Below are 22,959 nucleotides of genomic sequence, written 5' to 3'. Positions count from 1 at the left end.
GTTATCCACAACGGTTTCAACGCTTCAGCGGGAAAATGTTTACTCCCTGTTACTGCTACTTACAGCTTCCCTTTCCCTCTTCTCCCAGCACAGCATGAAGCCAAAAGCATTGCTCTGAGACGTTTGAGGTGCGCGCCTTGCCAGTGAGTAAGCGCAAAGACGCTCGCAAAGAGAGAAGGGCGCCGACGCGGGACACGACACGAAATGCGACAAGCGACCGTCCGAACCGGCGAAGACACCCCCACATCCGGTGTGGTCTAGTAGCTAGGATACCTGGCTTTCACCCAGGAGGCCCGGGTTCGATTCCCGGTACCGGAACGGAATTTTTTCCACACGAACTGTGACAAGTTTGAGCTGACCGAGCTGCCGTTTCCCGTCCTGCTCGCAATATAGCTACTGTTTCGTGACCGTCAGCAGAATATAGACGAGGGAAGCAGACGTCCGACGACCATAGAAATGGTGTACGGCTTCATGCCATACGTTTCCAGCGCAGGGCTGAGCAACTGCATCTGCCGAGGCCCGTTAGCTCAGTTGGTTAGAGCGTCGTGCTAATAACGCGAAGGTCGTGGGTTCGATCCCCCCACGGGCCACTAGTCTTTTACTACTACGAAAAGGCAGCGCCGATTTCAGCAGGCGAGTGTGATGACCAAAAGATCATCACCCTGCGTGGAAGTTGACAGAGGATCCGAACCCGACTTGTCGGGAAGCGCTACAGCATTCACTCGGCAATGGCCATAATATGTTGAATACACTGGTTCTCAACCGATAAAGACAAGATGAAAGAAAATGTCCGATTGCCGATTTGTAACAACTTTGGCCCTTGTCAGTACTTGGGCGGGTGAGCGCATGGGGACACAGGGTACCGTTGGCAGTTTTACTTCCTGTTTTTTCTTTCTCCTTTGTTTTTGGAGCTACAACCCGATTCGGTCATGGACACGCCACCGTGAAAGGAAGGGGGGAGTGCTGTGTGCCCATCGCCTCGCCTCTCCTTACCTCTCTCAGTCGTTTCTCGTGCTTGTCGTTTTGATATAGGCCGATTTGAGAGCGTCAGCTCTCGCGTCAGCTGAGCAAAGTCGAGACAAGTCGAGACACACTATAGGCTGGTCTGCAGCGAGTAAGAAGGGGGAAAAAAAACATTAATTTAAGGGCACGTGGCGAAAGTACTCATACGCGAAATTAAAAAGCCTGTTGCGGTGGCCGGGAATCGAACCCGGATCAACTGCTTGGAAGGCAACTATGCTGACCATTACACCACCACCGCACAAGGAAGCGCCCCGACGCCGCGCTGTGTCGGCTTCCCGCCTGTCGGCAGCGGCCGAAGGTGATCGTACCTGGCAGGCGCATTTCGAGGTAGGCTAGGGGAGAACATCCAGCCGCATTCGGACGGCGTATCCGCGCACATTTCGCATCCTTTGGCAAGAGTCGGTGCCGGCACCGGCGACGCAAGAGTACGCAGAGGACCGCGTTCTGGCGGCATATTTAAGCAGTGCAGTGCAGGATTCAGCGCCTGCAGCATCTTCTCGACAGAATGCTACGGCGCTTGACGGCAGTCCCACTTTCCCTTGAGACATCTGCTCGGCAAGCAGCGTGAAGTTACTACTGGCCCGAGCATCGGTGGTTCAGTGGTAGAATGCTCGCCTGCCACGCGGGCGGCCCGGGTTCGATTCCCGGCCGATGCATCGTTTTGCTGTTCCCGCGATAATGCTGCCGTGCTGCTTGCGCTCTTGAGATGCACGATCCACAAGAATGTATAGCTGGATTCCCTTGAGAAGAACCGAGAACGCAGCACTCGCGGGTCCCCACTAGGACGCTCGCATCATGTTCTACAGACTAGCGTCGGCCTGGCCTCACAATTTGCTATGTCCAGGTGCCTCCGAGGCACTGAACGTTAACGACAAGGAGTGCTGCCTATCGTTTGCAAAAGCTGCAGCAACACCGCAATCAACTGGGCCGGCAATGCACGTCTAGCAACAGAACACGTTATCCAGGAAGTACAGTGTCTTTACGTCTAACATTGGGTATGGTACTTACCCAGTTTCCAGGAAAAACGGTTCGCCCGTGCCTCGGTAGCGCAGTAGGCAGCGCGTAAGTCTCATAATCTTAAGGTCGTGAGTTCGATCCTCACCCGGGGCATTTAATTTTCTGTGACTGATGGTGATGCTGTTGCTAGGGCACCAACTTATTTCTTGTTTGTTATCCACAACGGTTTCAACGCTTCAGCGGGAAAATGTTTACTCCCTGTTACTGCTACTTACAGCTTCCCTTTCCCTCTTCTCCCAGCACAGCATGAAGCCAAAAGCATTGCTCTGAGACGTTTGAGGTGCGCGCCTTGCCAGTGAGTAAGCGCAAAGACGCTCGCAAAGAGAGAAGGGCGCCGACGCGGGACACGACACGAAATGCGACAAGCGACCGTCCGAACCGGCGAAGACACCCCCACATCCGGTGTGGTCTAGTAGCTAGGATACCTGGCTTTCACCCAGGAGGCCCGGGTTCGATTCCCGGTACCGGAACGGAATTTTTTCCACACGAACTGTGACAAGTTTGAGCTGACCGAGCTGCCGTTTCCCGTCCTGCTCGCAATATAGCTACTGTTTCGTGACCGTCAGCAGAATATAGACGAGGGAAGCAGACGTCCGACGACCATAGAAATGGTGTACGGCTTCATGCCATACGTTTCCAGCGCAGGGCTGAGCAACTGCATCTGCCGAGGCCCGTTAGCTCAGTTGGTTAGAGCGTCGTGCTAATAACGCGAAGGTCGTGGGTTCGATCCCCCCACGGGCCACTAGTCTTTTACTACTACGAAAAGGCAGCGCCGATTTCAGCAGGCGAGTGTGATGACCAAAAGATCATCACCCTGCGTGGAAGTTGACAGAGGATCCGAACCCGACTTGTCGGGAAGCGCTACAGCATTCACTCGGCAATGGCCATAATATGTTGAATACACTGGTTCTCAACCGATAAAGACAAGATGAAAGAAAATGTCCGATTGCCGATTTGTAACAACTTTGGCCCTTGTCAGTACTTGGGCGGGTGAGCGCATGGGGACACAGGGTACCGTTGGCAGTTTTACTTCCTGTTTTTTCTTTCTCCTTTGTTTTTGGAGCTACAACCCGATTCGGTCATGGACACGCCACCGTGAAAGGAAGGGGGAGTGCTGTGTGCCCATCGCCTCGCCTCTCCTTACCTCTCTCAGTCGTTTCTCGTGCTTGTCGTTTTGATATAGGCCGATTTGAGAGCGTCAGCTCTCGCGTCAGCTGAGCAAAGTCGAGACAAGTCGAGACACACTATAGGCTGGTCTGCAGCGAGTAAGAAGGGGGAAAAAAAACATTAATTTAAGGGCACGTGGCGAAAGTACTCATACGCGAAATTAAAAAGCCTGTTGCGGTGGCCGGGAATCGAACCCGGATCAACTGCTTGGAAGGCAACTATGCTGACCATTACACCACCACCGCACAAGGAAGCGCCCCGACGCCGCGCTGTGTCGGCTTCCCGCCTGTCGGCAGCGGCCGAAGGTGATCGTACCTGGCAGGCGCATTTCGAGGTAGGCTAGGGGAGAACATCCAGCCGCATTCGGACGGCGTATCCGCGCACATTTCGCATCCTTTGGCAAGAGTCGGTGCCGGCACCGGCGACGCAAGAGTACGCAGAGGACCGCGTTCTGGCGGCATATTTAAGCAGTGCAGTGCAGGATTCAGCGCCTGCAGCATCTTCTCGACAGAATGCTACGGCGCTTGACGGCAGTCCCACTTTCCCTTGAGACATCTGCTCGGCAAGCAGCGTGAAGTTACTACTGGCCCGAGCATCGGTGGTTCAGTGGTAGAATGCTCGCCTGCCACGCGGGCGGCCGGGTTCGATTCCCGGCCGATGCATCGTTTTGCTGTTCCCGCGATAATGCTGCCGTGCTGCTTGCGCTCTTGAGATGCACGATCCACAAGAATGTATAGCTGGATTCCCTTGAGAAGAACCGAGAACGCAGCACTCGCGGGTCCCCACTAGGACGCTCGCATCATGTTCTACAGACTAGCGTCGGCCTGGCCTCACAATTTGCTATGTCCAGGTGCCTCCGAGGCACTGAACGTTAACGACAAGGAGTGCTGCCTATCGTTTGCAAAAGCTGCAGCAACACCGCAATCAACTGGGCCGGCAATGCACGTCTAGCAACAGAACACGTTATCCAGGAAGTACAGTGTCTTTACGTCTAACATTGGGTATGGTACTTACCCAGTTTCCAGGAAAAACGGTTCGCCCGTGCCTCGGTAGCGCAGTAGGCAGCGCGTAAGTCTCATAATCTTAAGGTCGTGAGTTCGATCCTCACCCGGGGCATTTAATTTTCTGTGACTGATGGTGATGCTGTTGCTAGGGCACCAACTTATTTCTTGTTTGTTATCCACAACGGTTTCAACGCTTCAGCGGGAAAATGTTTACTCCCTGTTACTGCTACTTACAGCTTCCCTTTCCCTCTTCTCCCAGCACAGCATGAAGCCAAAAGCATTGCTCTGAGACGTTTGAGGTGCGCGCCTTGCCAGTGAGTAAGCGCAAAGACGCTCGCAAAGAGAGAAGGGCGCCGACGCGGGACACGACACGAAATGCGACAAGCGACCGTCCGAACCGGCGAAGACACCCCCACATCCGGTGTGGTCTAGTAGCTAGGATACCTGGCTTTCACCCAGGAGGCCCGGGTTCGATTCCCGGTACCGGAACGGAATTTTTTCCACACGAACTGTGACAAGTTTGAGCTGACCGAGCTGCCGTTTCCCGTCCTGCTCGCAATATAGCTACTGTTTCGTGACCGTCAGCAGAATATAGACGAGGGAAGCAGACGTCCGACGACCATAGAAATGGTGTACGGCTTCATGCCATACGTTTCCAGCGCAGGGCTGAGCAACTGCATCTGCCGAGGCCCGTTAGCTCAGTTGGTTAGAGCGTCGTGCTAATAACGCGAAGGTCGTGGGTTCGATCCCCCCACGGGCCACTAGTCTTTTACTACTACGAAAAGGCAGCGCCGATTTCAGCAGGCGAGTGTGATGACCAAAAGATCATCACCCTGCGTGGAAGTTGACAGAGGATCCGAACCCGACTTGTCGGGAAGCGCTACAGCATTCACTCGGCAATGGCCATAATATGTTGAATACACTGGTTCTCAACCGATAAAGACAAGATGAAAGAAAATGTCCGATTGCCGATTTGTAACAACTTTGGCCCTTGTCAGTACTTGGGCGGGTGAGCGCATGGGGACACAGGGTACCGTTGGCAGTTTTACTTCCTGTTTTTTCTTTCTCCTTTGTTTTTGGAGCTACAACCCGATTCGGTCATGGACACGCCACCGTGAAAGGAAGGGGGAGTGCTGTGTGCCCATCGCCTCGCCTCTCCTTACCTCTCTCAGTCGTTTCTCGTGCTTGTCGTTTTGATATAGGCCGATTTGAGAGCGTCAGCTCTCGCGTCAGCTGAGCAAAGTCGAGACAAGTCGAGACACACTATAGGCTGGTCTGCAGCGAGTAAGAAGGGGGAAAAAAAACATTAATTTAAGGGCACGTGGCGAAAGTACTCATACGCGAAATTAAAAAGCCTGTTGCGGTGGCCGGGAATCGAACCCGGATCAACTGCTTGGAAGGCAACTATGCTGACCATTACACCACCACCGCACAAGGAAGCGCCCCGACGCCGCGCTGTGTCGGCTTCCCGCCTGTCGGCAGCGGCCGAAGGTGATCGTACCTGGCAGGCGCATTTCGAGGTAGGCTAGGGGAGAACATCCAGCCGCATTCGGACGGCGTATCCGCGCACATTTCGCATCCTTTGGCAAGAGTCGGTGCCGGCACCGGCGACGCAAGAGTACGCAGAGGACCGCGTTCTGGCGGCATATTTAAGCAGTGCAGTGCAGGATTCAGCGCCTGCAGCATCTTCTCGACAGAATGCTACGGCGCTTGACGGCAGTCCCACTTTCCCTTGAGACATCTGCTCGGCAAGCAGCGTGAAGTTACTACTGGCCCGAGCATCGGTGGTTCAGTGGTAGAATGCTCGCCTGCCACGCGGGGCGGCCCGGGTTCGATTCCCGGCCGATGCATCGTTTTGCTGTTCCCGCGATAATGCTGCCGTGCTGCTTGCGCTCTTGAGATGCACGATCCACAAGAATGTATAGCTGGATTCCCTTGAGAAGAACCGAGAACGCAGCACTCGCGGGTCCCCACTAGGACGCTCGCATCATGTTCTACAGACTAGCGTCGGCCTGGCCTCACAATTTGCTATGTCCAGGTGCCTCCGAGGCACTGAACGTTAACGACAAGGAGTGCTGCCTATCGTTTGCAAAAGCTGCAGCAACACCGCAATCAACTGGGCCGGCAATGCACGTCTAGCAACAGAACACGTTATCCAGGAAGTACAGTGTCTTTACGTCTAACATTGGGTATGGTACTTACCCAGTTTCCAGGAAAAACGGTTCGCCCGTGCCTCGGTAGCGCAGTAGGCAGCGCGTAAGTCTCATAATCTTAAGGTCGTGAGTTCGATCCTCACCCGGGGCATTTAATTTTCTGTGACTGATGGTGATGCTGTTGCTAGGGCACCAACTTATTTCTTGTTTGTTATCCACAACGGTTTCAACGCTTCAGCGGGAAAATGTTTACTCCCTGTTACTGCTACTTACAGCTTCCCTTTCCCTCTTCTCCCAGCACAGCATGAAGCCAAAAGCATTGCTCTGAGACGTTTGAGGTGCGCGCCTTGCCAGTGAGTAAGCGCAAAGACGCTCGCAAAGAGAGAAGGGCGCCGACGCGGGACACGACACGAAATGCGACAAGCGACCGTCCGAACCGGCGAAGACACCCCCACATCCGGTGTGGTCTAGTAGCTAGGATACCTGGCTTTCACCCAGGAGGCCCGGGTTCGATTCCCGGTACCGGAACGGAATTTTTTCCACACGAACTGTGACAAGTTTGAGCTGACCGAGCTGCCGTTTCCCGTCCTGCTCGCAATATAGCTACTGTTTCGTGACCGTCAGCAGAATATAGACGAGGGAAGCAGACGTCCGACGACCATAGAAATGGTGTACGGCTTCATGCCATACGTTTCCAGCGCAGGGCTGAGCAACTGCATCTGCCGAGGCCCGTTAGCTCAGTTGGTTAGAGCGTCGTGCTAATAACGCGAAGGTCGTGGGTTCGATCCCCCCACGGGCCACTAGTCTTTTACTACTACGAAAAGGCAGCGCCGATTTCAGCAGGCGAGTGTGATGACCAAAAGATCATCACCCTGCGTGGAAGTTGACAGAGGATCCGAACCCGACTTGTCGGAAGCGCTACAGCATTCACTCGGCAATGGCCATAATATGTTGAATACACTGGTTCTCAACCGATAAAGACAAGATGAAAGAAAATGTCCGATTGCCGATTTGTAACAACTTTGGCCCTTGTCAGTACTTGGGCGGGTGAGCGCATGGGGACACAGGGTACCGTTGGCAGTTTTACTTCCTGTTTTTTCTTTCTCCTTTGTTTTTGGAGCTACAACCCGATTCGGTCATGGACACGCCACCGTGAAAGGAAGGGGGAGTGCTGTGTGCCCATCGCCTCGCCTCTCCTTACCTCTCTCAGTCGTTTCTCGTGCTTGTCGTTTTGATATAGGCCGATTTGAGAGCGTCAGCTCTCGCGTCAGCTGAGCAAAGTCGAGACAAGTCGAGACACACTATAGGCTGGTCTGCAGCGAGTAAGAAGGGGGAAAAAAAACATTAATTTAAGGGCACGTGGCGAAAGTACTCATACGCGAAATTAAAAAGCCTGTTGCGGTGGCCGGGAATCGAACCCGGATCAACTGCTTGGAAGGCAACTATGCTGACCATTACACCACCACCGCACAAGGAAGCGCCCCGACGCCGCGCTGTGTCGGCTTCCCGCCTGTCGGCAGCGGCCGAAGGTGATCGTACCTGGCAGGCGCATTTCGAGGTAGGCTAGGGGAGAACATCCAGCCGCATTCGGACGGCGTATCCGCGCACATTTCGCATCCTTTGGCAAGAGTCGGTGCCGGCACCGGCGACGCAAGAGTACGCAGAGGACCGCGTTCTGGCGGCATATTTAAGCAGTGCAGTGCAGGATTCAGCGCCTGCAGCATCTTCTCGACAGAATGCTACGGCGCTTGACGGCAGTCCCACTTTCCCTTGAGACATCTGCTCGGCAAGCAGCGTGAAGTTACTACTGGCCCGAGCATCGGTGGTTCAGTGGTAGAATGCTCGCCTGCCACGCGGGCGGCCCGGGTTCGATTCCCGGCCGATGCATCGTTTTGCTGTTCCCGCGATAATGCTGCCGTGCTGCTTGCGCTCTTGAGATGCACGATCCACAAGAATGTATAGCTGGATTCCCTTGAGAAGAACCGAGAACGCAGCACTCGCGGGTCCCCACTAGGACGCTCGCATCATGTTCTACAGACTAGCGTCGGCCTGGCCTCACAATTTGCTATGTCCAGGTGCCTCCGAGGCACTGAACGTTAACGACAAGGAGTGCTGCCTATCGTTTGCAAAAGCTGCAGCAACACCGCAATCAACTGGGCCGGCAATGCACGTCTAGCAACAGAACACGTTATCCAGGAAGTACAGTGTCTTTACGTCTAACATTGGGTATGGTACTTACCCAGTTTCCAGGAAAAACGGTTCGCCCGTGCCTCGGTAGCGCAGTAGGCAGCGCGTAAGTCTCATAATCTTAAGGTCGTGAGTTCGATCCTCACCCGGGGCATTTAATTTTCTGTGACTGATGGTGATGCTGTTGCTAGGGCACCAACTTATTTCTTGTTTGTTATCCACAACGGTTTCAACGCTTCAGCGGGAAAATGTTTACTCCCTGTTACTGCTACTTACAGCTTCCCTTTCCCTCTTCTCCCAGCACAGCATGAAGCCAAAAGCATTGCTCTGAGACGTTTGAGGTGCGCGCCTTGCCAGTGAGTAAGCGCAAAGACGCTCGCAAAGAGAGAAGGGCGCCGACGCGGGACACGACACGAAATGCGACAAGCGACCGTCCGAACCGGCGAAGACACCCCCACATCCGGTGTGGTCTAGTAGCTAGGATACCTGGCTTTCACCCAGGAGGCCCGGGTTCGATTCCCGGTACCGGAACGGAATTTTTTCCACACGAACTGTGACAAGTTTGAGCTGACCGAGCTGCCGTTTCCCGTCCTGCTCGCAATATAGCTACTGTTTCGTGACCGTCAGCAGAATATAGACGAGGGAAGCAGACGTCCGACGACCATAGAAATGGTGTACGGCTTCATGCCATACGTTTCCAGCGCAGGGCTGAGCAACTGCATCTGCCGAGGCCCGTTAGCTCAGTTGGTTAGAGCGTCGTGCTAATAACGCGAAGGTCGTGGGTTCGATCCCCCCACGGGCCACTAGTCTTTTACTACTACGAAAAGGCAGCGCCGATTTCAGCAGGCGAGTGTGATGACCAAAAGATCATCACCCTGCGTGGAAGTTGACAGAGGATCCGAACCCGACTTGTCGGGAAGCGCTACAGCATTCACTCGGCAATGGCCATAATATGTTGAATACACTGGTTCTCAACCGATAAAGACAAGATGAAAGAAAATGTCCGATTGCCGATTTGTAACAACTTTGGCCCTTGTCAGTACTTGGGCGGGTGAGCGCATGGGGACACAGGGTACCGTTGGCAGTTTTACTTCCTGTTTTTTCTTTCTCCTTTGTTTTTGGAGCTACAACCCGATTCGGTCATGGACACGCCACCGTGAAAGGAAGGGGGAGTGCTGTGTGCCCATCGCCTCGCCTCTCCTTACCTCTCTCAGTCGTTTCTCGTGCTTGTCGTTTTGATATAGGCCGATTTGAGAGCGTCAGCTCTCGCGTCAGCTGAGCAAAGTCGAGACAAGTCGAGACACACTATAGGCTGGTCTGCAGCGAGTAAGAAGGGGGAAAAAAAACATTAATTTAAGGGCACGTGGCGAAAGTACTCATACGCGAAATTAAAAAGCCTGTTGCGGTGGCCGGGAATCGAACCCGGATCAACTGCTTGGAAGGCAACTATGCTGACCATTACACCACCACCGCACAAGGAAGCGCCCCGACGCCGCGCTGTGTCGGCTTCCCGCCTGTCGGCAGCGGCCGAAGGTGATCGTACCTGGCAGGCGCATTTCGAGGTAGGCTAGGGGAGAACATCCAGCCGCATTCGGACGGCGTATCCGCGCACATTTCGCATCCTTTGGCAAGAGTCGGTGCCGGCACCGGCGACGCAAGAGTACGCAGAGGACCGCGTTCTGGCGGCATATTTAAGCAGTGCAGTGCAGGATTCAGCGCCTGCAGCATCTTCTCGACAGAATGCTACGGCGCTTGACGGCAGTCCCACTTTCCCTTGAGACATCTGCTCGGCAAGCAGCGTGAAGTTACTACTGGCCCGAGCATCGGTGGTTCAGTGGTAGAATGCTCGCCTGCCACGCGGGCGGCCCGGGTTCGATTCCCGGCCGATGCATCGTTTTGCTGTTCCCGCGATAATGCTGCCGTGCTGCTTGCGCTCTTGAGATGCACGATCCACAAGAATGTATAGCTGGATTCCCTTGAGAAGAACCGAGAACGCAGCACTCGCGGGTCCCCACTAGGACGCTCGCATCATGTTCTACAGACTAGCGTCGGCCTGGCCTCACAATTTGCTATGTCCAGGTGCCTCCGAGGCACTGAACGTTAACGACAAGGAGTGCTGCCTATCGTTTGCAAAAGCTGCAGCAACACCGCAATCAACTGGGCCGGCAATGCACGTCTAGCAACAGAACACGTTATCCAGGAAGTACAGTGTCTTTACGTCTAACATTGGGTATGGTACTTACCCAGTTTCCAGGAAAAACGGTTCGCCCGTGCCTCGGTAGCGCAGTAGGCAGCGCGTAAGTCTCATAATCTTAAGGTCGTGAGTTCGATCCTCACCCGGGGCATTTAATTTTCTGTGACTGATGGTGATGCTGTTGCTAGGGCACCAACTTATTTCTTGTTTGTTATCCACAACGGTTTCAACGCTTCAGCGGGAAAATGTTTACTCCCTGTTACTGCTACTTACAGCTTCCCTTTCCCTCTTCTCCCAGCACAGCATGAAGCCAAAAGCATTGCTCTGAGACGTTTGAGGTGCGCGCCTTGCCAGTGAGTAAGCGCAAAGACGCTCGCAAAGAGAGAAGGGCGCCGACGCGGGACACGACACGAAATGCGACAAGCGACCGTCCGAACCGGCGAAGACACCCCCACATCCGGTGTGGTCTAGTAGCTAGGATACCTGGCTTTCACCCAGGAGGCCCGGGTTCGATTCCCGGTACCGGAACGGAATTTTTTCCACACGAACTGTGACAAGTTTGAGCTGACCGAGCTGCCGTTTCCCGTCCTGCTCGCAATATAGCTACTGTTTCGTGACCGTCAGCAGAATATAGACGAGGGAAGCAGACGTCCGACGACCATAGAAATGGTGTACGGCTTCATGCCATACGTTTCCAGCGCAGGGCTGAGCAACTGCATCTGCCGAGGCCCGTTAGCTCAGTTGGTTAGAGCGTCGTGCTAATAACGCGAAGGTCGTGGGTTCGATCCCCCCACGGGCCACTAGTCTTTTACTACTACGAAAAGGCAGCGCCGATTTCAGCAGGCGAGTGTGATGACCAAAAGATCATCACCCTGCGTGGAAGTTGACAGAGGATCCGAACCCGACTTGTCGGGAAGCGCTACAGCATTCACTCGGCAATGGCCATAATATGTTGAATACACTGGTTCTCAACCGATAAAGACAAGATGAAAGAAAATGTCCGATTGCCGATTTGTAACAACTTTGGCCCTTGTCAGTACTTGGGCGGGTGAGCGCATGGGGACACAGGGTACCGTTGGCAGTTTTACTTCCTGTTTTTTCTTTCTCCTTTGTTTTTGGAGCTACAACCCGATTCGGTCATGGACACGCCACCGTGAAAGGAAGGGGGAGTGCTGTGTGCCCATCGCCTCGCCTCTCCTTACCTCTCTCAGTCGTTTCTCGTGCTTGTCGTTTTGATATAGGCCGATTTGAGAGCGTCAGCTCTCGCGTCAGCTGAGCAAAGTCGAGACAAGTCGAGACACACTATAGGCTGGTCTGCAGCGAGTAAGAAGGGGGAAAAAAAACATTAATTTAAGGGCACGTGGCGAAAGTACTCATACGCGAAATTAAAAAGCCTGTTGCGGTGGCCGGGAATCGAACCCGGATCAACTGCTTGGAAGGCAACTATGCTGACCATTACACCACCACCGCACAAGGAAGCGCCCCGACGCCGCGCTGTGTCGGCTTCCCGCCTGTCGGCAGCGGCCGAAGGTGATCGTACCTGGCAGGCGCATTTCGAGGTAGGCTAGGGGAGAACATCCAGCCGCATTCGGACGGCGTATCCGCGCACATTTCGCATCCTTTGGCAAGAGTCGGTGCCGGCACCGGCGACGCAAGAGTACGCAGAGGACCGCGTTCTGGCGGCATATTTAAGCAGTGCAGTGCAGGATTCAGCGCCTGCAGCATCTTCTCGACAGAATGCTACGGCGCTTGACGGCAGTCCCACTTTCCCTTGAGACATCTGCTCGGCAAGCAGCGTGAAGTTACTACTGGCCCGAGCATCGGTGGTTCAGTGGTAGAATGCTCGCCTGCCACGCGGGCGGCCCGGGTTCGATTCCCGGCCGATGCATCGTTTTGCTGTTCCCGCGATAATGCTGCCGTGCTGCTTGCGCTCTTGAGATGCACGATCCACAAGAATGTATAGCTGGATTCCCTTGAGAAGAACCGAGAACGCAGCACTCGCGGGTCCCCACTAGGACGCTCGCATCATGTTCTACAGACTAGCGTCGGCCTGGCCTCACAATTTGCTATGTCCAGGTGCCTCCGAGGCACTGAACGTTAACGACAAGGAGTGCTGCCTATCGTTTGCAAAAGCTGCAGCAACACCGCAATCAACTGGGCCGGCAATGCACGTCTAGCAACAGAACACGTTATCCAGGAAGTACAGTGTCTTTACGTCTAACATTGGGTATGGTACTTACCCAGTTTCCAGGAAAAACGGTTCGCCCGTGCCTCGGTAGCGCAGTAGGCAGCGCGTAAGTCTCATAATCTTAAGGTCGTGAGTTCGATCCTCACCCGGGGCATTTAATTTTCTGTGACTGATGGTGATGCTGTTGCTAGGGCACCAACTTATTTCTTGTTTGTTATCCACAACGGTTTCAACGCTTCAGCGGGAAAATGTTTACTCCCTGTTACTGCTACTTACAGCTTCCCTTTCCCTCTTCTCCCAGCACAGCATGAAGCCAAAAGCATTGCTCTGAGACGTTTGAGGTGCGCGCCTTGCCAGTGAGTAAGCGCAAAGACGCTCGCAAAGAGAGAAGGGCGCCGACGCGGGACACGACACGAAATGCGACAAGCGACCGTCCGAACCGGCGAAGACACCCCCACATCCGGTGTGGTCTAGTAGCTAGGATACCTGGCTTTCACCCAGGAGGCCCGGGTTCGATTCCCGGTACCGGAACGGAATTTTTTCCACACGAACTGTGACAAGTTTGAGCTGACCGAGCTGCCGTTTCCCGTCCTGCTCGCAATATAGCTACTGTTTCGTGACCGTCAGCAGAATATAGACGAGGGAAGCAGACGTCCGACGACCATAGAAATGGTGTACGGCTTCATGCCATACGTTTCCAGCGCAGGGCTGAGCAACTGCATCTGCCGAGGCCCGTTAGCTCAGTTGGTTAGAGCGTCGTGCTAATAACGCGAAGGTCGTGGGTTCGATCCCCCCACGGGCCACTAGTCTTTTACTACTACGAAAAGGCAGCGCCGATTTCAGCAGGCGAGTGTGATGACCAAAAGATCATCACCCTGCGTGGAAGTTGACAGAGGATCCGAACCCGACTTGTCGGGAAGCGCTACAGCATTCACTCGGCAATGGCCATAATATGTTGAATACACTGGTTCTCAACCGATAAAGACAAGATGAAAGAAAATGTCCGATTGCCGATTTGTAACAACTTTGGCCCTTGTCAGTACTTGGGAGGGTGAGCGCATGGGGACACAGGGTACCGTTGGCAGTTTTACTTCCTGTTTTTTCTTTCTCCTTTGTTTTTGGAGCTACAACCCGATTCGGTCATGGACACGCCACCGTGAAAGGAAGGGGGAGTGCTGTGTGCCCATCGCCTCGCCTCTCCTTACCTCTCTCAGTCGTTTCTCGTGCTTGTCGTTTTGATATAGGCCGATTTGAGAGCGTCAGCTCTCGCGTCAGCTGAGCAAAGTCGAGACAAGTCGAGACACACTATAGGCTGGTCTGCAGCGAGTAAGAAGGGGGAAAAAAAACATTAATTTAAGGGCACGTGGCGAAAGTACTCATACGCGAAATTAAAAAGCCTGTTGCGGTGGCCGGGAATCGAACCCGGATCAACTGCTTGGAAGGCAACTATGCTGACCATTACACCACCACCGCACAAGGAAGCGCCCCGACGCCGCGCTGTGTCGGCTTCCCGCCTGTCGGCAGCGGCCGAAGGTGATCGTACCTGGCAGGCGCATTTCGAGGTAGGCTAGGGGAGAACATCCAGCCGCATTCGGACGGCGTATCCGCGCACATTTCGCATCCTTTGGCAAGAGTCGGTGCCGGCACCGGCGACGCAAGAGTACGCAGAGGACCGCGTTCTGGCGGCATATTTAAGCAGTGCAGTGCAGGATTCAGCGCCTGCAGCATCTTCTCGACAGAATGCTACGGCGCTTGACGGCAGTCCCACTTTCCCTTGAGACATCTGCTCGGCAAGCAGCGTGAAGTTACTACTGGCCCGAGCATCGGTGGTTCAGTGGTAGAATGCTCGCCTGCCACGCGGGCGGCCCGGGTTCGATTCCCGGCCGATGCATCGTTTTGCTGTTCCCGCGATAATGCTGCCGTGCTGCTTGCGCTCTTGAGATGCACGATCCACAAGAATGTATAGCTGGATTCCCTTGAGAAGAACCGAGAACGCAGCACTCGCGGGTCCCCACTAGGACGCTCGCATCATGTTCTACAGACTAGCGTCGGCCTGGCCTCACAATTTGCTATGTCCAGGTGCCTCCGAGGCACTGAACGTTAACGACAAGGAGTGCTGCCTATCGTTTGCAAAAGCTGCAGCAACACCGCAATCAACTGGGCCGGCAATGCACGTCTAGCAACAGAACACGTTATCCAGGAAGTACAGTGTCTTTACGTCTAACATTGGGTATGGTACTTACCCAGTTTCCAGGAAAAACGGTTCGCCCGTGCCTCGGTAGCGCAGTAGGCAGCGCGTAAGTCTCATAATCTTAAGGTCGTGAGTTCGATCCTCACCCGGGGCATTTAATTTTCTGTGACTGATGGTGATGCTGTTGCTAGGGCACCAACTTATTTCTTGTTTGTTATCCACAACGGTTTCAACGCTTCAGCGGGAAAATGTTTACTCCCTGTTACTGCTACTTACAGCTTCCCTTTCCCTCTTCTCCCAGCACAGCATGAAGCCAAAAGCATTGCTCTGAGACGTTTGAGGTGCGCGCCTTGCCAGTGAGTAAGCGCAAAGACGCTCGCAAAGAGAGAAGGGCGCCGACGCGGGACACGACACGAAATGCGACAAGCGACCGTCCGAACCGGCGAAGACACCCCCACATCCGGTGTGGTCTAGTAGCTAGGATACCTGGCTTTCACCCAGGAGGCCCGGGTTCGATTCCCGGTACCGGAACGGAATTTTTTCCACACGAACTGTGACAAGTTTGAGCTGACCGAGCTGCCGTTTCCCGTCCTGCTCGCAATATAGCTACTGTTTCGTGACCGTCAGCAGAATATAGACGAGGGAAGCAGACGTCCGACGACCATAGAAATGGTGTACGGCTTCATGCCATACGTTTCCAGCGCAGGGCTGAGCAACTGCATCTGCCGAGGCCCGTTAGCTCAGTTGGTTAGAGCGTCGTGCTAATAACGCGAAGGTCGTGGGTTCGATCCCCCCACGGGCCACTAGTCTTTTACTACTACGAAAAGGCAGCGCCGATTTCAGCAGGCGAGTGTGATGACCAAAAGATCATCACCCTGCGTGGAAGTTGACAGAGGATCCGAACCCGACTTGTCGGGAAGCGCTACAGCATTCACTCGGCAATGGCCATAATATGTTGAATACACTGGTTCTCAACCGATAAAGACAAGATGAAAGAAAATGTCCGATTGCCGATTTGTAACAACTTTGGCCCTTGTCAGTACTTGGGCGGGTGAGCGCATGGGGACACAGGGTACCGTTGGCAGTTTTACTTCCTGTTTTTTCTTTCTCCTTTGTTTTTGGAGCTACAACCCGATTCGGTCATGGACACGCCACCGTGAAAGGAAGGGGGAGTGCTGTGTGCCCATCGCCTCGCCTCTCCTTACCTCTCTCAGTCGTTTCTCGTGCTTGTCGTTTTGATATAGGCCGATTTGAGAGCGTCAGCTCTCGCGTCAGCTGAGCAAAGTCGAGACAAGTCGAGACACACTATAGGCTGGTCTGCAGCGAGTAAGAAGGGGGAAAAAAAACATTAATTTAAGGGCACGTGGCGAAAGTACTCATACGCGAAATTAAAAAGCCTGTTGCGGTGGCCGGGAATCGAACCCGGATCAACTGCTTGGAAGGCAACTATGCTGACCATTACACCACCACCGCACAAGGAAGCGCCCCGACGCCGCGCTGTGTCGGCTTCCCGCCTGTCGGCAGCGGCCGAAGGTGATCGTACCTGGCAGGCGCATTTCGAGGTAGGCTAGGGGAGAACATCCAGCCGCATTCGGACGGCGTATCCGCGCACATTTCGCATCCTTTGGCAAGAGTCGGTGCCGGCACCGGCGACGCAAGAGTACGCAGAGGACCGCGTTCTGGCGGCATATTTAAGCAGTGCAGTGCAGGATTCAGCGCCTGCAGCATCTTCTCGACAGAATGCTACGGCGCTTGACGGCAGTCCCACTTTCCCTTGAGACATCTGCTCGGCAAGCAGCGTGAAGTTACTACTGGCCCGAGCATCGGTGGTTCAGTGGTAGAATGCTCGCCTGCCACGCGGGCGGCCCGGGTTCGATTCCCGGCCGATGCATCGTTTTGCTGTTCCCGCGATAATGCTGCCGTGCTGCTTGCGCTCTTGAGATGCACGATCCACAAGAATGTATAGCTGGATTCCCTTGAGAAGAACCGAGAACGCAGCACTCGCGGGTCCCCACTAGGACGCTCGCATCATGTTCTACAGACTAGCGTCGGCCTGGCCTCACAATTTGCTATGTCCAGGTGCCTCCGAGGCACTGAACGTTAACGACAAGGAGTGCTGCCTATCGTTTGCAAAAGCTGCAGCAACACCGCAATCAACTGGGCCGGCAATGCACGTCTAGCAACAGAACACGTTATCCAGGAAGTACAGTGTCTTTACGTCTAACATTGGGTATGGTACTTACCCAGTTTCCAGGAAAAACGGTTCGCCCGTGCCTCGGTAGCGCAGTAGGCAGCGCGTAAGTCTCATAATCTTAAGGTCGTGAGTTCGATCCTCACCCGGGGCATTTAATTTTCTGTGACTGATGGTGATGCTGTTGCTAGGGCACCAACTTATTTCTTGTTTGTTATCCACAACGGTTTCAACGCTTCAGCGGGAAAATGTTTACTCCCTGTTACTGCTACTTACAGCTTCCCTTTCCCTCTTCTCCCAGCACAGCATGAAGCCAAAAGCATTGCTCTGAGACGTTTGAGGTGCGCGCCTTGCCAGTGAGTAAGCGCAAAGACGCTCGCAAAGAGAGAAGGGCGCCGACGCGGGACACGACACGAAATGCGACAAGCGACCGTCCGAACCGGCGAAGACACCCCCACATCCGGTGTGGTCTAGTAGCTAGGATACCTGGCTTTCACCCAGGAGGCCCGGGTTCGATTCCCGGTACCGGAACGGAATTTTTTCCACACGAACTGTGACAAGTTTGAGCTGACCGAGCTGCCGTTTCCCGTCCTGCTCGCAATATAGCTACTGTTTCGTGACCGTCAGCAGAATATAGACGAGGGAAGCAGACGTCCGACGACCATAGAAATGGTGTACGGCTTCATGCCATACGTTTCCAGCGCAGGGCTGAGCAACTGCATCTGCCGAGGCCCGTTAGCTCAGTTGGTTAGAGCGTCGTGCTAATAACGCGAAGGTCGTGGGTTCGATCCCCCCACGGGCCACTAGTCTTTTACTACTACGAAAAGGCAGCGCCGATTTCAGCAGGCGAGTGTGATGACCAAAAGATCATCACCCTGCGTGGAAGTTGACAGAGGATCCGAACCCGACTTGTCGGGAAGCGCTACAGCATTCACTCGGCAATGGCCATAATATGTTGAATACACTGGTTCTCAACCGATAAAGACAAGATGAAAGAAAATGTCCGATTGCCGATTTGTAACAACTTTGGCCCTTGTCAGTACTTGGGCGGGTGAGCGCATGGGGACACAGGGTACCGTTGGCAGTTTTACTTCCTGTTTTTTCTTTCTCCTTTGTTTTTGGAGCTACAACCCGATTCGGTCATGGACACGCCACCGTGAAAGGAAGGGGGAGTGCTGTGTGCCCATCGCCTCGCCTCTCCTTACCTCTCTCAGTCGTTTCTCGTGCTTGTCGTTTTGATATAGGCCGATTTGAGAGCGTCAGCTCTCGCGTCAGCTGAGCAAAGTCGAGACAAGTCGAGACACACTATAGGCTGGTCTGCAGCGAGTAAGAAGGGGGAAAAAAAACATTAATTTAAGGGCACGTGGCGAAAGTACTCATACGCGAAATTAAAAAGCCTGTTGCGGTGGCCGGGAATCGAACCCGGATCAACTGCTTGGAAGGCAACTATGCTGACCATTACACCACCACCGCACAAGGAAGCGCCCCGACGCCGCGCTGTGTCGGCTTCCCGCCTGTCGGCAGCGGCCGAAGGTGATCGTACCTGGCAGGCGCATTTCGAGGTAGGCTAGGGGAGAACATCCAGCCGCATTCGGACGGCGTATCCGCGCACATTTCGCATCCTTTGGCAAGAGTCGGTGCCGGCACCGGCGACGCAAGAGTACGCAGAGGACCGCGTTCTGGCGGCATATTTAAGCAGTGCAGTGCAGGATTCAGCGCCTGCAGCATCTTCTCGACAGAATGCTACGGCGCTTGACGGCAGTCCCACTTTCCCTTGAGACATCTGCTCGGCAAGCAGCGTGAAGTTACTACTGGCCCGAGCATCGGTGGTTCAGTGGTAGAATGCTCGCCTGCCACGCGGGCGGCCCGGGTTCGATTCCCGGCCGATGCATCGTTTTGCTGTTCCCGCGATAATGCTGCCGTGCTGCTTGCGCTCTTGAGATGCACGATCCACAAGAATGTATAGCTGGATTCCCTTGAGAAGAACCGAGAACGCAGCACTCGCGGGTCCCCACTAGGACGCTCGCATCATGTTCTACAGACTAGCGTCGGCCTGGCCTCACAATTTGCTATGTCCAGGTGCCTCCGAGGCACTGAACGTTAACGACAAGGAGTGCTGCCTATCGTTTGCAAAAGCTGCAGCAACACCGCAATCAACTGGGCCGGCAATGCACGTCTAGCAACAGAACACGTTATCCAGGAAGTACAGTGTCTTTACGTCTAACATTGGGTATGGTACTTACCCAGTTTCCAGGAAAAACGGTTCGCCCGTGCCTCGGTAGCGCAGTAGGCAGCGCGTAAGTCTCATAATCTTAAGGTCGTGAGTTCGATCCTCACCCGGGGCATTTAATTTTCTGTGACTGATGGTGATGCTGTTGCTAGGGCACCAACTTATTTCTTGTTTGTTATCCACAACGGTTTCAACGCTTCAGCGGGAAAATGTTTACTCCCTGTTACTGCTACTTACAGCTTCCCTTTCCCTCTTCTCCCAGCACAGCATGAAGCCAAAAGCATTGCTCTGAGACGTTTGAGGTGCGCGCCTTGCCAGTGAGTAAGCGCAAAGACGCTCGCAAAGAGAGAAGGGCGCCGACGCGGGACACGACACGAAATGCGACAAGCGACCGTCCGAACCGGCGAAGACACCCCCACATCCGGTGTGGTCTAGTAGCTAGGATACCTGGCTTTCACCCAGGAGGCCCGGGTTCGATTCCCGGTACCGGAACGGAATTTTTTCCACACGAACTGTGACAAGTTTGAGCTGACCGAGCTGCCGTTTCCCGTCCTGCTCGCAATATAGCTACTGTTTCGTGACCGTCAGCAGAATATAGACGAGGGAAGCAGACGTCCGACGACCATAGAAATGGTGTACGGCTTCATGCCATACGTTTCCAGCGCAGGGCTGAGCAACTGCATCTGCCGAGGCCCGTTAGCTCAGTTGGTTAGAGCGTCGTGCTAATAACGCGAAGGTCGTGGGTTCGATCCCCCCACGGGCCACTAGTCTTTTACTACTACGAAAAGGCAGCGCCGATTTCAGCAGGCCGAAGTGTGATGACCCAAAAAGATCATCACCCTGCGTGGAAGTTGACCAGAGGGATCCGAACCCGACTTGTCGGGAAGCGCTACAGCATTCACTCGGCAATGGCCATAATATGTTGAATACACTGGGTTCTCAACCGATAAAGACAAGATGAAAGAAAATGGTCCGATTGCCGGATTTGTAACAACTTTGGCCCTTGTCAGTACTTGGGCGGGTGAGCGCAATGGGACACAGGGTACCGTTGGCAGTTTTACTTCCTGTTTTTTCTTTCTCCTTTGTTTTTGGAGCTACAACCCGATTCGGTCATGGACACGCCCACCGTGAAAGGAAGGGGGAGTGCTGTGTGCCATCGCCTCGCCTCTCCTTACCTCTCTCAGTCGTTTTCTCGTGCTTGTCGTTTTTGATATAGGCCGATTTGAGAGCGTCAGCTCTCGCGTCAGCTGAGCAAAGTCGAGACAAGTCGAGACACACTATAGGCTGGTCTGCAGCGAGTAAGAAGGGGGAAAAAAAACATTAATTTAAGGCACGTGGCGAAAGTACTCATACGCGAAATTAAAAAGCCTGTTGCGGTGGCCGGGAATCGAACCCGGATCAACTGCTTGGAAGGCAACTATGCTGACCATTACACCACCACCGCACAAGGAAGCGCCCCGACGCCGCGCTGTGTCGGCTTCCCGCCTGTCGGCAGCGGCCGAAGGTGATCGTACCTGGCAGGCGCATTTCGAGGTAGGCTAGGGAGAAACATCCAGCCGCATTCGGACGGCGTATCCGCGCACATTTCGCATCCTTTGGCAAGAGTCGGTGCCGGCACCGGCGACGCAAGAGTACGCAGAGGACCGCGTTCTGGCGGCATATTTAAGCAGTGCAGTGGCAGGATTCAGCGCCTGCAGCATCTTCTCGACAGAATGCTACGGCGCTTGACGGCAGTCCCCACTTTCCCTTGAGACATCTGCTCGGCAAGCAGCGTGAAGTTACTACTGGCCCGAGCATCGGTGGTTCAGTGGTAGAATGCTCGCCTGCCACGGCGGGGCGGCCCGGGTTCGATTTCCCGGCCGATGCATCGTTTTGCTGTTCCCGCGATAATGCTGCCCGTGCTGGCTTGCGCCTCTTGAGATGCACGATCCACAAGAATGTATAGCTGGATTCCCTTGAGAAGAACCGAGAACGCAGCACTCGCGGGTCCCCCACTAGGACGCTCGCATCATGTTCTACAGACTAGCGTCGGCCCTGGCCTCACAATTTGCTATGTCCAGGTGCCTCCGAGGCACTGAACGTTAACGACAAGGAGTGCCTGCCTATCGTTTGCAAAAGCTGCAGCAACACCGCAATCAACTGGGCCGGCAATGCACGTCTAGCAACAGAACACGTTATCCAGGAAGTACAGTGTCCTTTACGTCTAACATTGGGTATGGTACTTACCCAGTTTCCAGGAAAAACGGTTCGCCCGTGCCTCGGTAGCGCAGTAGGCAGCGCGTAAGTCTCATAATCTTAAGGTCGTGAGTTCGATCCTCACCCGGGGCATTTAATTTTCTGTGACTGATGGTGATGCTGTTGCTAGGGCACCAACTTATTTCTTGTTTGTTATCCACAAACGGTTTCAACGCTTCAGCGGGGAAAATGTTTACTCCCTGTTACTGCTACTTACAGCTCCCCCTTTCCCTCTTCTCCCAGCACACAGCATGAAGCCAAAAGCATTGCTCCTGAGACGTTTGAGGTGCGCGCCTTGCCAGTGAGTAAGCGCAAAGACGCTCGCAAAGAGAGAAGGGCGCCGACGCGGGACACGACACGAAATGCGACCAAGCGACCGTCCGAACCGGCGAAGACACCCCCCACATCCGGTGTGGTCTAGTAGCTAGGGATACCTGGCTTTCACCCAGGAGGCCCGGGTTCGATTCCCGGTACCGGAACGGAATTTTTTTCCACACGAACTGTGACAAGTTTGAGCTGACCGAGCTGCCGTTTCCCGTCCTGCCTCGCAATATAGCTACTGTTTCGTGACCGTCAGCAGAATATAGACGAGGGAAGCAGACGTCCCGACGACCATAGAAATGGTGTACGGCTTCATGCCATACGTTTCCAGCGCAGGGCTGAGCAACTGCATCTGCCGAGGCCCGTTAGCTCAGTTGGTTAGAGCGTCGTGCTAATAACGCGAAGGTCGTGGGGTTCGATCCCCCCCACGGGCCACTAGTCTTTTTACTACTACGAAAAGGCAGCGCCGATTTCAGCAGGCGAGTGTGATGACCAAAAGATCATCACCCTGCGTGGAAGTTGACAGAGGATCCGAACCCGACTTGTCGGGAAGCGCTACAGCATTCACTCGGCAATGGCCATAATATGTTGAATACACTGGTTCTCAACCGATAAAGACAAGATGAAAGAAAATGTCCGATTGCCGATTTGTAACAACTTTGGCCCTTGTCAGTACTTGGGCGGGTGGAGCGCATGGGGACACAGGGTACCGTTGGCAGTTTTACTTCCTGTTTTTTCTTTCTCCTTTGTTTTTGGAGCTACAACCCGATTCGGTCATGGACACGCCACCGTGAAAGGAAGGGGGAGTGCTGTGGTGCCCATCGCCTCGCCTCTCCTTACCTCTCTCAGTCGTTTCTC

General features: G+C 54.2%; 52 non-coding genes across 52 annotated transcripts; 42 read left to right on the top strand and 10 right to left on the bottom strand.

The window, feature by feature from the left end:
- Positions 1-246: 246 nt before the first annotated feature.
- Positions 247-318, top strand: Trnae-uuc (transfer RNA glutamic acid (anticodon UUC)). The gene has a single exon. It is a non-coding gene; the product is annotated as a tRNA-Glu (tRNA).
- A 198-nt stretch (positions 319-516) lies between these two features.
- On the top strand, positions 517-590 carry Trnai-aau (transfer RNA isoleucine (anticodon AAU)). The gene has a single exon. It is a non-coding gene; the product is annotated as a tRNA-Ile (tRNA).
- Positions 591-1,189: 599 nt separating this feature from the next.
- On the bottom strand, positions 1,190-1,261 carry Trnag-ucc (transfer RNA glycine (anticodon UCC)). Its single transcript has one exon. It is a non-coding gene; the product is annotated as a tRNA-Gly (tRNA).
- A 347-nt stretch (positions 1,262-1,608) lies between these two features.
- Trnag-gcc (transfer RNA glycine (anticodon GCC)) lies at positions 1,609-1,679 on the top strand. Its single transcript has one exon. It is a non-coding gene; the product is annotated as a tRNA-Gly (tRNA).
- A 381-nt stretch (positions 1,680-2,060) lies between these two features.
- Positions 2,061-2,133, top strand: Trnam-cau (transfer RNA methionine (anticodon CAU)). Its single transcript has one exon. It is a non-coding gene; the product is annotated as a tRNA-Met (tRNA).
- Positions 2,134-2,438: 305 nt separating this feature from the next.
- Positions 2,439-2,510, top strand: Trnae-uuc (transfer RNA glutamic acid (anticodon UUC)). The gene has a single exon. It is a non-coding gene; the product is annotated as a tRNA-Glu (tRNA).
- A 198-nt stretch (positions 2,511-2,708) lies between these two features.
- Trnai-aau (transfer RNA isoleucine (anticodon AAU)) lies at positions 2,709-2,782 on the top strand. The gene has a single exon. It is a non-coding gene; the product is annotated as a tRNA-Ile (tRNA).
- A 598-nt stretch (positions 2,783-3,380) lies between these two features.
- Trnag-ucc (transfer RNA glycine (anticodon UCC)) lies at positions 3,381-3,452 on the bottom strand. Its single transcript has one exon. It is a non-coding gene; the product is annotated as a tRNA-Gly (tRNA).
- A 347-nt stretch (positions 3,453-3,799) lies between these two features.
- On the top strand, positions 3,800-3,869 carry Trnag-gcc (transfer RNA glycine (anticodon GCC)). The gene has a single exon. It is a non-coding gene; the product is annotated as a tRNA-Gly (tRNA).
- Positions 3,870-4,250: 381 nt separating this feature from the next.
- Trnam-cau (transfer RNA methionine (anticodon CAU)) lies at positions 4,251-4,323 on the top strand. Its single transcript has one exon. It is a non-coding gene; the product is annotated as a tRNA-Met (tRNA).
- A 305-nt stretch (positions 4,324-4,628) lies between these two features.
- Trnae-uuc (transfer RNA glutamic acid (anticodon UUC)) lies at positions 4,629-4,700 on the top strand. Its single transcript has one exon. It is a non-coding gene; the product is annotated as a tRNA-Glu (tRNA).
- A 198-nt stretch (positions 4,701-4,898) lies between these two features.
- Trnai-aau (transfer RNA isoleucine (anticodon AAU)) lies at positions 4,899-4,972 on the top strand. The gene has a single exon. It is a non-coding gene; the product is annotated as a tRNA-Ile (tRNA).
- A 598-nt stretch (positions 4,973-5,570) lies between these two features.
- Positions 5,571-5,642, bottom strand: Trnag-ucc (transfer RNA glycine (anticodon UCC)). The gene has a single exon. It is a non-coding gene; the product is annotated as a tRNA-Gly (tRNA).
- A 347-nt stretch (positions 5,643-5,989) lies between these two features.
- Trnag-gcc (transfer RNA glycine (anticodon GCC)) lies at positions 5,990-6,061 on the top strand. The gene has a single exon. It is a non-coding gene; the product is annotated as a tRNA-Gly (tRNA).
- Positions 6,062-6,442: 381 nt separating this feature from the next.
- Trnam-cau (transfer RNA methionine (anticodon CAU)) lies at positions 6,443-6,515 on the top strand. Its single transcript has one exon. It is a non-coding gene; the product is annotated as a tRNA-Met (tRNA).
- Positions 6,516-6,820: 305 nt separating this feature from the next.
- On the top strand, positions 6,821-6,892 carry Trnae-uuc (transfer RNA glutamic acid (anticodon UUC)). Its single transcript has one exon. It is a non-coding gene; the product is annotated as a tRNA-Glu (tRNA).
- A 198-nt stretch (positions 6,893-7,090) lies between these two features.
- Trnai-aau (transfer RNA isoleucine (anticodon AAU)) lies at positions 7,091-7,164 on the top strand. The gene has a single exon. It is a non-coding gene; the product is annotated as a tRNA-Ile (tRNA).
- Positions 7,165-7,761: 597 nt separating this feature from the next.
- Trnag-ucc (transfer RNA glycine (anticodon UCC)) lies at positions 7,762-7,833 on the bottom strand. The gene has a single exon. It is a non-coding gene; the product is annotated as a tRNA-Gly (tRNA).
- Positions 7,834-8,180: 347 nt separating this feature from the next.
- Trnag-gcc (transfer RNA glycine (anticodon GCC)) lies at positions 8,181-8,251 on the top strand. The gene has a single exon. It is a non-coding gene; the product is annotated as a tRNA-Gly (tRNA).
- A 381-nt stretch (positions 8,252-8,632) lies between these two features.
- Positions 8,633-8,705, top strand: Trnam-cau (transfer RNA methionine (anticodon CAU)). Its single transcript has one exon. It is a non-coding gene; the product is annotated as a tRNA-Met (tRNA).
- A 305-nt stretch (positions 8,706-9,010) lies between these two features.
- Positions 9,011-9,082, top strand: Trnae-uuc (transfer RNA glutamic acid (anticodon UUC)). The gene has a single exon. It is a non-coding gene; the product is annotated as a tRNA-Glu (tRNA).
- Positions 9,083-9,280: 198 nt separating this feature from the next.
- Positions 9,281-9,354, top strand: Trnai-aau (transfer RNA isoleucine (anticodon AAU)). The gene has a single exon. It is a non-coding gene; the product is annotated as a tRNA-Ile (tRNA).
- A 598-nt stretch (positions 9,355-9,952) lies between these two features.
- Trnag-ucc (transfer RNA glycine (anticodon UCC)) lies at positions 9,953-10,024 on the bottom strand. Its single transcript has one exon. It is a non-coding gene; the product is annotated as a tRNA-Gly (tRNA).
- Positions 10,025-10,371: 347 nt separating this feature from the next.
- Trnag-gcc (transfer RNA glycine (anticodon GCC)) lies at positions 10,372-10,442 on the top strand. The gene has a single exon. It is a non-coding gene; the product is annotated as a tRNA-Gly (tRNA).
- Positions 10,443-10,823: 381 nt separating this feature from the next.
- Positions 10,824-10,896, top strand: Trnam-cau (transfer RNA methionine (anticodon CAU)). Its single transcript has one exon. It is a non-coding gene; the product is annotated as a tRNA-Met (tRNA).
- A 305-nt stretch (positions 10,897-11,201) lies between these two features.
- On the top strand, positions 11,202-11,273 carry Trnae-uuc (transfer RNA glutamic acid (anticodon UUC)). Its single transcript has one exon. It is a non-coding gene; the product is annotated as a tRNA-Glu (tRNA).
- A 198-nt stretch (positions 11,274-11,471) lies between these two features.
- On the top strand, positions 11,472-11,545 carry Trnai-aau (transfer RNA isoleucine (anticodon AAU)). Its single transcript has one exon. It is a non-coding gene; the product is annotated as a tRNA-Ile (tRNA).
- Positions 11,546-12,143: 598 nt separating this feature from the next.
- Trnag-ucc (transfer RNA glycine (anticodon UCC)) lies at positions 12,144-12,215 on the bottom strand. The gene has a single exon. It is a non-coding gene; the product is annotated as a tRNA-Gly (tRNA).
- Positions 12,216-12,562: 347 nt separating this feature from the next.
- Positions 12,563-12,633, top strand: Trnag-gcc (transfer RNA glycine (anticodon GCC)). The gene has a single exon. It is a non-coding gene; the product is annotated as a tRNA-Gly (tRNA).
- A 381-nt stretch (positions 12,634-13,014) lies between these two features.
- On the top strand, positions 13,015-13,087 carry Trnam-cau (transfer RNA methionine (anticodon CAU)). The gene has a single exon. It is a non-coding gene; the product is annotated as a tRNA-Met (tRNA).
- A 305-nt stretch (positions 13,088-13,392) lies between these two features.
- Trnae-uuc (transfer RNA glutamic acid (anticodon UUC)) lies at positions 13,393-13,464 on the top strand. Its single transcript has one exon. It is a non-coding gene; the product is annotated as a tRNA-Glu (tRNA).
- Positions 13,465-13,662: 198 nt separating this feature from the next.
- Trnai-aau (transfer RNA isoleucine (anticodon AAU)) lies at positions 13,663-13,736 on the top strand. The gene has a single exon. It is a non-coding gene; the product is annotated as a tRNA-Ile (tRNA).
- Positions 13,737-14,334: 598 nt separating this feature from the next.
- On the bottom strand, positions 14,335-14,406 carry Trnag-ucc (transfer RNA glycine (anticodon UCC)). The gene has a single exon. It is a non-coding gene; the product is annotated as a tRNA-Gly (tRNA).
- Positions 14,407-14,753: 347 nt separating this feature from the next.
- On the top strand, positions 14,754-14,824 carry Trnag-gcc (transfer RNA glycine (anticodon GCC)). The gene has a single exon. It is a non-coding gene; the product is annotated as a tRNA-Gly (tRNA).
- A 381-nt stretch (positions 14,825-15,205) lies between these two features.
- Trnam-cau (transfer RNA methionine (anticodon CAU)) lies at positions 15,206-15,278 on the top strand. Its single transcript has one exon. It is a non-coding gene; the product is annotated as a tRNA-Met (tRNA).
- A 305-nt stretch (positions 15,279-15,583) lies between these two features.
- On the top strand, positions 15,584-15,655 carry Trnae-uuc (transfer RNA glutamic acid (anticodon UUC)). The gene has a single exon. It is a non-coding gene; the product is annotated as a tRNA-Glu (tRNA).
- Positions 15,656-15,853: 198 nt separating this feature from the next.
- On the top strand, positions 15,854-15,927 carry Trnai-aau (transfer RNA isoleucine (anticodon AAU)). Its single transcript has one exon. It is a non-coding gene; the product is annotated as a tRNA-Ile (tRNA).
- Positions 15,928-16,525: 598 nt separating this feature from the next.
- Positions 16,526-16,597, bottom strand: Trnag-ucc (transfer RNA glycine (anticodon UCC)). The gene has a single exon. It is a non-coding gene; the product is annotated as a tRNA-Gly (tRNA).
- Positions 16,598-16,944: 347 nt separating this feature from the next.
- Positions 16,945-17,015, top strand: Trnag-gcc (transfer RNA glycine (anticodon GCC)). The gene has a single exon. It is a non-coding gene; the product is annotated as a tRNA-Gly (tRNA).
- A 381-nt stretch (positions 17,016-17,396) lies between these two features.
- On the top strand, positions 17,397-17,469 carry Trnam-cau (transfer RNA methionine (anticodon CAU)). Its single transcript has one exon. It is a non-coding gene; the product is annotated as a tRNA-Met (tRNA).
- Positions 17,470-17,774: 305 nt separating this feature from the next.
- Trnae-uuc (transfer RNA glutamic acid (anticodon UUC)) lies at positions 17,775-17,846 on the top strand. Its single transcript has one exon. It is a non-coding gene; the product is annotated as a tRNA-Glu (tRNA).
- Positions 17,847-18,044: 198 nt separating this feature from the next.
- Trnai-aau (transfer RNA isoleucine (anticodon AAU)) lies at positions 18,045-18,118 on the top strand. The gene has a single exon. It is a non-coding gene; the product is annotated as a tRNA-Ile (tRNA).
- Positions 18,119-18,716: 598 nt separating this feature from the next.
- Positions 18,717-18,788, bottom strand: Trnag-ucc (transfer RNA glycine (anticodon UCC)). Its single transcript has one exon. It is a non-coding gene; the product is annotated as a tRNA-Gly (tRNA).
- A 347-nt stretch (positions 18,789-19,135) lies between these two features.
- Trnag-gcc (transfer RNA glycine (anticodon GCC)) lies at positions 19,136-19,206 on the top strand. Its single transcript has one exon. It is a non-coding gene; the product is annotated as a tRNA-Gly (tRNA).
- A 381-nt stretch (positions 19,207-19,587) lies between these two features.
- Trnam-cau (transfer RNA methionine (anticodon CAU)) lies at positions 19,588-19,660 on the top strand. Its single transcript has one exon. It is a non-coding gene; the product is annotated as a tRNA-Met (tRNA).
- A 305-nt stretch (positions 19,661-19,965) lies between these two features.
- Positions 19,966-20,037, top strand: Trnae-uuc (transfer RNA glutamic acid (anticodon UUC)). Its single transcript has one exon. It is a non-coding gene; the product is annotated as a tRNA-Glu (tRNA).
- Positions 20,038-20,235: 198 nt separating this feature from the next.
- On the top strand, positions 20,236-20,309 carry Trnai-aau (transfer RNA isoleucine (anticodon AAU)). The gene has a single exon. It is a non-coding gene; the product is annotated as a tRNA-Ile (tRNA).
- A 608-nt stretch (positions 20,310-20,917) lies between these two features.
- Trnag-ucc (transfer RNA glycine (anticodon UCC)) lies at positions 20,918-20,989 on the bottom strand. The gene has a single exon. It is a non-coding gene; the product is annotated as a tRNA-Gly (tRNA).
- Positions 20,990-21,338: 349 nt separating this feature from the next.
- Positions 21,339-21,412, top strand: Trnag-gcc (transfer RNA glycine (anticodon GCC)). The gene has a single exon. It is a non-coding gene; the product is annotated as a tRNA-Gly (tRNA).
- Positions 21,413-21,800: 388 nt separating this feature from the next.
- On the top strand, positions 21,801-21,873 carry Trnam-cau (transfer RNA methionine (anticodon CAU)). Its single transcript has one exon. It is a non-coding gene; the product is annotated as a tRNA-Met (tRNA).
- Positions 21,874-22,186: 313 nt separating this feature from the next.
- Trnae-uuc (transfer RNA glutamic acid (anticodon UUC)) lies at positions 22,187-22,259 on the top strand. The gene has a single exon. It is a non-coding gene; the product is annotated as a tRNA-Glu (tRNA).
- Positions 22,260-22,460: 201 nt separating this feature from the next.
- Trnai-aau (transfer RNA isoleucine (anticodon AAU)) lies at positions 22,461-22,536 on the top strand. The gene has a single exon. It is a non-coding gene; the product is annotated as a tRNA-Ile (tRNA).
- Positions 22,537-22,959: the final 423 nt, after the last annotated feature.

This window comes from Schistocerca nitens, unplaced genomic scaffold, assembly GCF_023898315.1.
Source record: "Schistocerca nitens isolate TAMUIC-IGC-003100 unplaced genomic scaffold, iqSchNite1.1 HiC_scaffold_272, whole genome shotgun sequence".
Classification (NCBI taxonomy): domain Eukaryota; kingdom Metazoa; phylum Arthropoda; class Insecta; order Orthoptera; family Acrididae; genus Schistocerca; species Schistocerca nitens.
Note: the sequence above shows the minus strand (reverse complement) of the source record. Positions and strands in the feature narration are given on the sequence as shown.